At 34.8% G+C, this 10883-nt stretch overlaps 1 pseudogene; it reads right to left on the reverse strand.

Annotated features, from left to right (window-relative positions):
• Positions 1-2449: 2449 nt before the first annotated feature.
• On the reverse strand, positions 2450-3846 carry LOC105338022 (serpin B3 pseudogene; annotated as a pseudogene).
• Positions 3847-10883: the final 7037 nt, after the last annotated feature.

Here is a 10883-nt window from a genome sequence, read left to right on the forward strand (position 1 = left end):
ATTTCTTCACCTTTCGCAGGCACGTAGCATCGTTTTTGAAAGTGGGGGGGGGGGGGGGGGCAGACTCATCCAAAAAATCTTGACAAGTAAATAAAAAGTAGAAATTGAAAGTTTTTCAAAATCTTCAAAATCCTAATCCGTGGTGGGGGGGGGGGGGGGGCTGCCGTAGTATTTTTTTTAATTCAATTTCAATCCTCATTTCCTTATTTTCATATCAATTTTTTACATACTTCCAAAAAAGTGGGGGGGGGGGGGGCAACTCCATGTTAATTTATTTTTTTGTATGTAAAATTTTTAAAATTTGTTGCTGCGAGAAAAAGTGGGGGGGGGGGAGGGCCCTGGCCCCCTCTGATGCTATGTGCCTGTTTCGATCGGCAATCGACAGTCAATAAAAGAATTGAACGATAGTGTGAAAGAACGGGACGGAAGTGGAGAATGCAAGGGGGTTTGTACATACATGTGCGTCTGTATTAGGCAGGTGTCCGATTCGTTTCTCTTCTGTTGCCCTATCACTTTCGGTGTAAATATATAAACTAAAATATCCACAAACCATTTACTGCAGTTTTTTTTATTTTACCTGTCTCTGAACCCCCGATCACCAGCTCAATACATTAATACTGGTTTGTTTACTTGCATAAAAAATACAATTTTTGATCCACTTTCCGAGTACGGTTAAAGGTTGTTTAATAGGAGAACGTTTGGGGGCAAGTAAAATACAATTATTAACAGTAGTAAACTAAATGAAGAATTATTTAAATGGATTATTTGCACAAAATTTGGTATGGTATGATGTAAATCTTTTTCAAAAAAAGCGTTATTTTTATACGCGGCAAATTGCCGTAAAGTTTTTTTGTACATGTAAGTATTGTATGCACTGTAGCTTTATATTTTCTAACCCAAAATTTATACACAGAGCTACAGCTATTAATGTTATGTACCGTATGTATTGTTTTATCACAAGTGTACACTTTCGAAAAATAGCCAAATTTCGACAGTCACGAGTACCCATGTGAATTTTTCATTCTCTGATATGTTGCTGTTCTGTCCGTGCATAATTTAGTCTTAGTTAACCAGCAGCCAATCAGCATTAAGCTGAATCCACCAATAAAAAAATTGTGGTTAAGGTGCGGGTATTGTTTATGTATGACGTAGCTGAAAAAGTTGAACGCGACGCGATCGGAAAAGTCCAACCAAATCGGTTTTAGTAATAATTTGACTGTTAGTTTTTTCAATGCGGTTCATTAATTTTCTCCAAAATCGTTTCGGAACGATTCTGCAATGTTTTGCTACATTACGGGTATATAGGAGGCAATTTAACTGTTGTGAAGGCACAGTTAGATTATTTTAACTAAGCAGAGTGTAGTGAAATAAATAGCATTGTTGTAGCTTAAAGCTTGGTTATGTAAATGTAAAAACAATACGATGTGTCGCTGTGTTTATTTTGTAAATGTCCGATGTCATATGCAGTGTCAACCCGTGTCAAAGTCTAGTAATCAATAAAACCAAATCCCGTCAGTAATTCGGTACTTTGATTTTTGTTTTGTCATCCCGAGGGATTTTCCTGTTTTCTTTTCTAGTTCTTTCTCTATTTTCATTATTTTTTCTATTTCACAGTCTGCGTTATCTGCTTCATACATGTATCTGGATATTTTACTGGAAAGAGACATTGTTGGAAACTTAACAACAAAACTTTATGATAAACGCGATGACTTAAATTTTTCTATAGTCAATTTTCCTTACTTTTGTAGCAATATACCTTCATCACCTGCATATGAAGTAACTGTTGTTTTCTCTTAGTTAATTCGACACGCAAGGGCAAGGTCTACATATGAACAGTTTCTAAGGCTGGGTAAGCTACTGACAAACACGTTGATAAAAGAGGACTTCCAACAGTCTCGATTGAAGTCATATTTCCGTAAGTTCTATGGTCGATATCGATTTTGTCAGCAAATACAATCTTCCACTGGGTCGCATGCTGACTGCCGTTTTTCATGCTGATTGTGAGACCATAGTTAATTGCCTAATTTCCTACGAATTTTTCCGTTTTCTCGATTACGAAAAAGAGCACACGGCGGGTGTGACCAGTCAGCAGAGGATGCATACTGCTCCAGGGCACCTGATCATACCTCTAACGTTTTAAGAGGTCCCTGTTCGCTCTGCTCTTCTCTGTGGGAATTTTGATTTTAAAGACTGTTCGTTATCACCACATGTCATTTCTTACTTTTTTATTATTTTTTCTTCCTTTAAGACTTTAACAACCATGGATTGCTATTTAACTCTCAATAAAATGTTTAAAATATATTAACTAGATATTCTTGAAATATCTAAAAGATAATGGTTGTCGATGATTACTTCTTTATGAATTGTTTCCATTGGATAACGATAGAAAAAAGGTTGGCGAACTTTCCATCAATTTTAAGTCCGTTTTCGAAAAGTTAAGATAATTTCATTTTCCAGCTTTTATCTGTAATAAATTTTACAATTTAAAGTACAAAATATGTAGATTTATACTAAAAACAATGACAAAATAAATGTACATATGTTTTGTATAAAAATGAAATCCGCAAGCAATTTATACAAGAACATAAAATATGTAATTATTATAAATTTTGAAAATAGTTTTTTTTTTCTATTAAAAATAAGCCTTACAAATGTACATGCGATGATTCTAGTTAGTTGGTTTCAAGAAGCGACCAATAAACAATACAGTCCCGGTAAAATTTTCTTTGATGAGAAAGAGGAAGGGGTGGTCCGCTTTAAACACCACTGGTTCTGGTGGCATGCAATGCGGAATCTTCCAATGTCCTGTGATAGCAGCAGCTTCCGTTCCCTCCTCGTTGACCTCAACAAACGCTTTGTGAAAGACGTCAGATACCAAAGTGTCATCTTGCGGGTTTTCCATCATGGCACCGAAGTCGGCTTTTTGGGTAAATATATCGATGATTCCCATCCCACGGAGGACTTTATTCAGTTGAAACGAGCTCTCCAGTTTAAATTTGGGTATGGAGACAACGACTCTCTCACGGTACATTTCGTTTGTTAGTTTCCGAAACGCGTCGGCTGACAAGTTGGATTCCAATGTCGACAACCCGTCAACTTTGTTCGGAAGAACGATTATCATACTTAATTCTCCCCCTTTGTATGGAAGATTCAGAACTTGGCAATCCAAGGGTTTAGACATGCTAATCAGCCATGTATCCGTTTCCATATTCATCATTTCAACCGTGCCCAATTCTGTCTCAGATATTTGAAATGGTTCTCTCTTTGTATTCCAGACCTCGAACGCATTTTCCCAAACCCCTTTGAAGTAGATAGCATTGATTAGAACAATTAGAGATACTTGAAGTTGTTCTTCTGGAATCAAACATTGGATTTTACCGTTGGTCTGCTCCTCGACCCAGGTGTTGATTCGAGAACTCGATGCTATCGGGTCTCCCACAAAATCCAACAATTCTATCTCACTGTGATAATGCTCCAGCGATTCCTTTTTGTACGACTCTTTGATCTCCAGACCGAGTTTGGAAAATATCCGGTTGGCTATGGCGAGCTTTGCCCCATCCCTGGACTTACTCATGAGAGTGGCATGCAGCTTTTGGTACGCCTGGTGGGGGTTAGGAACTCCTGCAACTCCCAGTACCTGTTTTATCTGCTCCTCGGATGCGCCTTTGGCGCCCAACATCGTGAACATAAGAGCTGCCGATATACTGTAGGGGGAAAAGAACAGATTCTCGCTCTCCTTGCATAGGACTCGATAAAGTTCAAAGGAGAAGTCTGTGACTGCACCCTCCATGGTTTTCATGTTTCTCAAATAAAACTTCAGATTAAATGAATTTTAAGTAATTTGCGATCCGACAAATTGTCTCAATTCCTTCCGTGTTTATCACGATGACGGCGTAATTTCGTCAAAATGGAGATTTTACAAATTTATCAATTAATTTTTTAATTCTTCTGCGCTATACTATAATTACCTGCGGTACCGGGTGGAATATTATACTCTGTCCAAATTTCCTGCCTCCACCACTTCCGCCTACAATATTAGCTTGGTAAAATAGGATTGTAAAGTGTGGAATTTGAATCTACATATATGAAAATTACCATCCCTTAATCTTACCCATGTGCAGTACTATAAACATGTCTTCAAACCTCAAAGAACCATAAATTACGATCTAAATATCAGCCATAATCAGCAAAGCACTACGAGAGCTTGAATGCATACTAAGATGCTGCCAAACTATTTTTGTTATGAATCTGTAGGTTTAGTTTGTTTTTTACCCGCGCACTGGTTGATACAGGTCTTTATTAGAGTTATTTGAGAATACTTTTTAATCCCCTTACTGTATATGATAAAGCTTAGCATATATCTGACATTGCAGTCAACAAAAGAAAGAGAAACCTGCTGGTACACAAATAATCCGACGGACAGCTCTGAGAAAACACTGGTAGCCCCCGGATTTGATTTGTGTATCCCTGAGTACTGGTACAAGTAACAGGTTTTCGAATGACGGATACAAATGCGATGTACCTGTATCTATATTCGGAACTTGAGGAACTCTCCCGTCTTCTTCCGTGTATGGGAGAACTCAGGGCCATGTTTATACTCGTTTTTAACAAATGTTATAACAAACTTTTTGTTTAAAAAAGATTATTTTTAAGGACACAAAAGAAGGTTCGTGATCAACTAGGTTGTTTTGCGGAGTACTTTATCGTTTAATTATGAAGCAGAGACAGTGTTAAAAAGGGGTGGGGGTGATAGGATAGGTTAAAGGTTAAGTTTTATCGGCAAAGGCATCCCAGTTAATGTTTGTATATATTAAAGTAAGATACATTAATCCCTTTTGAATTAAAAATTGCACCCATCCTATTATCTGTTAGTTTTTTGTTTGTTTGGGGAACCATGCAGTCTGAACTGTTAAAGAATTGTCATTTACTCAATAGTTTGTGGTAATTATATAATTTACCACATATCTGATGCCGATACATGTACCAGAGTCTGTGTGGTCGACGTTTGACGTGAACTTTTCCCGCTTGAATGACGTTTTCACTGTTGTAATGCTCCAGCGATTTCATTTCTTACATACACTTATAGTTAGTTCATAGCTCAATAGAAACATACGGACTGAAATAAACACGCCCCGTATATTAATTGGTCAAAACCAACAGTGACCTAAGAAAATTCACGGACTGTTCGAAATAATCATGATGGTGTCGGATTCAGATTCATTTGGCTGTTTACTGATGTAAATCAACAGTAATTTTAACTTACTTTTTACAATCAATCTTTAATATTTTAAAAGAAAAATGTAAATATAAACAATAAAGTTCTTTCTTTGATGATTCAAGTGGGTTATGAAGGTAGCAATCATTGCAGAAAAAAATAACATAACCCGCATAATTTGCGTTTCGCAAAGGTATTCTTATGTATAGATTGTAATAACAAGGCCGATCACAGTTCGAGTGCGCATGACTTGGTGCATCTTTTGATTTTCATGCAGTCGAAGATGCAAAGTTATGACTTTCTTTTGAATTGTGTACTTATACAAAATCAACATTTTATGTAACGTTTATTAGTCGAAATAGTATGAATTTATAAATTTGATAGGTTAAAATGGCGCTTGTAAATGCGTCATCGTTTTCCGGTATCTTAAACTCTGATTATAGCACCCCAAAATAGGATTACTTCATTTTGAAGTCGGGATGGTAATTTTTTTAAGCGTACTAAGAGAAACATATTAACACTTTCAGTGTTAGGGCGTCAAAAACTAATTTTTATAAGCCAATATAAACCACAATAAGACAATTTTTTAATAAGAAAAAATAAACTTTGATAATATCTCTGGACCAAAACACTAAGCAAACATTTCTTAGAATTTCATTTGTTTGTGACTTTTGACAATAGTTTTTATATATTTGAAAGTAAAAGAAATCCTTAAAACAGAAAAAAATATGCGGAAAACGCAAAAATTCAACCCTTTTCAACAACATAGGGTTCTAAGGTGTTAACTGTCGAGTCGACCCCTAGGGAATCAGGGCTGTAAGTAATTTATTTCTTTTTAATCTTGAAATAATTGATATTATAGTATTAAAACAACACGCAAGGTATTTTTTAAAATATTAGAAGTAGAAGTAGGTTAAAAATAATTAGACAAGCCTCCTTAAGAAACATCAAAATTTGGATTATTTCTATATCAAAAATAAACGAAATAGACAAAACTTTAGAATTTGGATTATATCTATATTAATGATTAAAGAAATTGTCATTGTACAGTCTATATATTCACCGTAGTTTTTCCAGAATGTTCGACCTTAAGTCAAGCACGCGAAATACTAGTGCATGTATTGACAATTGTTAGTGCTTGAGAGCGATATCAATTAAGTATGTCATTCTTAAAAAGGTTTTGTTCCATTAAAGGAGAAAACATGTTTAATTATGTCAAGATCACTTCTTCCATAGTTCAGCAGGTACTGCAGTGGTCATCGATTTAATTCAAATTATTTCCACTCACATGACTCAATCCGTCAGGGACGGTTCATGGTGTACATAAAGAGGAAAAAGTACACATGTTCAAAGAGGGCAAACATATAGAACCATTTTAACAAGACCTTGGACTTTCGGTAAGATGTCATTATATTTTTTTTGCGTCAAAACAAGTTGAAAATGACGCTGGTTTCAAGTGAAATATACACAGATTGCGTAGTCTCAGCTCAAAAACCAGACAAATCATGTTGATTTCAAAGAGCAATGGCTGAGTGTTCAGCAATGAAATAGACAGACCTACGTCACAATGTAGTTTTATAAAACTGCCCAAAGTCCAAGCTCCTGTTAAAATGGTTCTAAAATACACAATTAGAAATACCAAAGCAAAGGATCATGTACAATAACTTTTTGGATAACCATTCAGATGTTGGGGGACAAATTTTGTCACGTTATTTGAAACGTTCGGCAATAGAATGCTAGCTATTTACTTTTAGAAGTCACAGGGTTTACGAATATTGAATGCAAAGGGGAAAGTAAAAAAAATACTCAGAAAAATGTGAAAAGTTTATTATGCTTGACATGCATATTTGTTTTCATCCAAAAATGTTTATTGCATAGATTTATTCATTGCAACCCCCCCCCCCCCCAAAAAAAAAAAAAAAAAAAAAAAACAATAAAAAAAAAAAAACCGGCTGAAGCCGATCAAAACAATTACACATTTAGTAGTTTGAGTATCAGTGCATTTTTATTAAGCACAGAAGTTCAAACATCCGTAGGCCTCTGTGGTAAAAGTACATGACTATAGGGTTAGGGTTTGTTCATGAATTTTGGCAATTAATAAACGAATACGTTGAGATCTTTCTTTGAACAGATACGGGGAGACGCTTTTTATGCGCTATAATCCTCAGATTTAATTTGAAATTAACATTGTTCCGGATAATTACACCATTGCAAACTTGGCATTTTTGCACCGGTCAAAAATGTCAAAATATTCAATATGCCGTATGACAGATCATTGCTTAGGAGTCTATAACCTTCTTTGTGGTTAAGGCATCGTACCCGTCAGATACACTACGTCATACTGTTGTTTTACATAACTACCCAAAGTCCAAGCTCCTGTTAAAATGGTTCTAACAATTTTATGTATAAATGAACAGTTTTTCTATGTTTTGAAGTAGGCATTGGTTTTCTACAAAATCTAGGTTATAAGTATTTTTGTCATTACATTCAAACATAAAGTCCACTTCATCCGGTATTTGATTATTATTACATAAAGTACAGCATCTTTCATTAAGAGGAATGCCTAACTATCTATCAGTTTCTACGGAAGGTCGATAATTTTACTTTCGAAATTTTCATATCCAAGATCTTAATGATTAATATGCGTGGCGTTTTGGAGATTCTACAATTTTAACAGACCATTTCTGCACAAACTGATCTTTGAGTCTTTGCTTGGCAGCATTTGTAATCAATTAAATATTCAAAATCATACATTGTTCATTCTAAATGTTAGAAAATCCACAGTTATCGAATGTAACCAGTGTAGGTAATAAATGTTATTGTTTCAGTGTTCACTCGGCGCTTCAGACTTAAGGGAACCGACTTATGTATGATATACACTCCATGGAACTGAATACTTGGCAGTGCTTGGTAACTATAATTATTCTAATGCCTATATTCTGTTATAATTATAAAAAAGTGTAATTGCCAATGTTACTAATATTTATAAATTTATTGTAGGTTTTTCGTATATTTATTATTTGAGAATATTAAAAGTATAGTCACCCTGTATGACTGTCAGTTATAATTTCTCTACCGACCTGGACTACACACAAACAGAGTACATACAGTCAATCAATGGATTTTTTAAAAATGTCAATATTTTTTTGTGTCAACAAGTATTTGTTCGATATATGACTAATTTTATTTTTCTCTGCCGGAGAGAGAAATTTTGCCTAATATGTAATCATAATTGTAGAATAAATAATAACAAATAACGGAAGCCTTCCCCTTTCTAAAAGAAAAAAAAATAAATGAAGGAGTACAACTTTTTAAATTCATAATTTTTTCAACAACTTGTCTACAAAGATATTTTTTTTACTTTCAAATATCTCGTCTGTAGTGTAAAATGCAAACGAGTAACCATAATCTGATATAATATATGGTAATAGTTTGCAGATATAAATGAAATTTATGGACAACCAACTGTCTGATGGGTAATCTATTGACCGTCCAGTCTTTTCAAAAAAAAACAAATCGGACTTAATACACTCTATATAATTGAAATAAGACTCTTGCCCTCCAGTATTAAATTATAATTCTCTTTAGTTCATCGGAAAACAAAAAATCACATGTACATGTACATTTATATTCATAAGGGAAACGTCGCGACGGACGATGAATACAATGAATTTTACCATAGTTAATTGGGAAATACATCTAATATGTGCAGACTGGATTTAATTTATTATCATTGAGTCGGATAGTGACATAGTTTCATTTTAACAATAATCGAGATACACGTCCATTGAACATTAGCGCCAGTCAAACAAATCTTACTCTATTCATTATTTTTACGCAAATGCCTAAAAATGTTTACATATATTCATAGAAATCCTCCTGAAATGAATTATTCTAAGTATCTCTAAAAGAATCTATTTAATCTTGAACCATATAAAAGATGCCCCAACTTCTGTCTTGATAGTACTATCAACTCAAGCATTCCACATTGCAATGTTTTCTTAATTCACGACCTCTATAGGATATATATTAACACAATCAATTTTTTTCTATGGAACGCCTCAACTGCCTCATGTAGGTAATCTTCATAATATGATGATACTTCAACATTACATGATGGTACTTCAACATTGCATACTGATATTTCAACATTACATGATGGTACTTTAACATTACGTGCTGATACTTCAACATTACATGATGGTACCTTAACATTACATGCTGATACTTCAACATAACGTGATGGTACTTTAACATTACGTGCTGATACTTTAACATTACATGCTGATAATCTTAACATTACATGCTGATACTTTAACATTACGTGATGGTACTTTAACATTACATGCTGATACTTCAACATTACATGCTGATACTTCATTATATGATGGTACTTCACTATGCGGTGGTTCTAAAAATAGGGAAGTTTTAACATTGGGCTGTTTCTCTGTTTCAGAGATTGATCATATAGGACTAAGATCCACTGAGTCTAGTTTGGATCATGTCAAAAAGCTGAAACTACAAATAATAAAAAACAGGATTCTGCTTGAAAAATATATGTTATTGAAAAACTGTAGATACTCAGATTATGAAAACCACTCGCAAACAATTTGTGGGAAATTATAACAAGTTTTATGAGATATGTGATTGCTTAAACTATTCTCTCTTTTTAGCTCACCTGAACCGAAGGTTCAAGTGAGCTTTTCTGATCACCCGTTGTCCGTCGTCCGTCCGTCCGTCCGTCTGTCCGTCTGTGCGTCCGTCTGTAAACTTTTCACATTTTCAACTTCTTCTCAAAAACCACTGGGCCAAATTTAACCAAATTTGGTACAAAGCATCCTTATGGAAAGGGGATTATAAATTGTTAAAATAAAGGGCATAGCCCTTTTCAAAAGGGAGATAATTGCGAAACAGTGAGTATAGGGTGCATGTCTTTAAAAATCTTCTTCTCAAGAACCACAGCACCAGAAATGCCAATATTTACACAAAAGCTTGTATATATAATGAAGATTCTAAATTGTAAAAACCGTGACCCTCGGACCAAAACTGGGGCCCCAGGCGGGGTTCAAAGTTTAACATAGAAATACATAGGAAAATGTTTTAAAAATCTTCTTCTCAAGAACCACTGCACCAGAAATGCCAATATTTACACAAAAGCTTGTATATATAGTGAAGATTCTAAATTGTAAAAATCGTGACCCTCGGACCAAAACTGGGGCCCCAGGCGGGGTTCAAAGTTTAACATATATAGAAATACATAGGATAATGTTTAAAAAATCTTCTTCTCAAAAACCACTGCACCAGAAATGCCAATATTTACACAAAAGCTTGTATACATAGTGAAGATTCTAAATTGTAAAAATCGTGACCCTCGGACCAAAACTGGGGCCCCAGGCGGGGTTCAAAGTTTAACATAGAAATACATAGGAAAATGTTTAAAAAATCTTCTTCTCAAGAACCACTGCACCAGGAATGCCAATATTTACACAAAAGCTTGTATACAAAGTGAAGATTCTAAATTGTAAAAATCGTGACCCTCGGACCAAAACTGGGGCCCCAGGCGGGGTTCAAAGTTTAACATAGAAATACATAGGAAAATGTTTAAAAAATCTTCTTCTCAAGAACCACTGCACCAGGAATGCCAATATTTACACAAAAGCTTGTATAC

This window comes from Magallana gigas, chromosome 8, assembly GCF_963853765.1.
Source record: "Magallana gigas chromosome 8, xbMagGiga1.1, whole genome shotgun sequence".
NCBI lineage: Eukaryota > Metazoa > Mollusca > Bivalvia > Ostreida > Ostreidae > Magallana > Magallana gigas.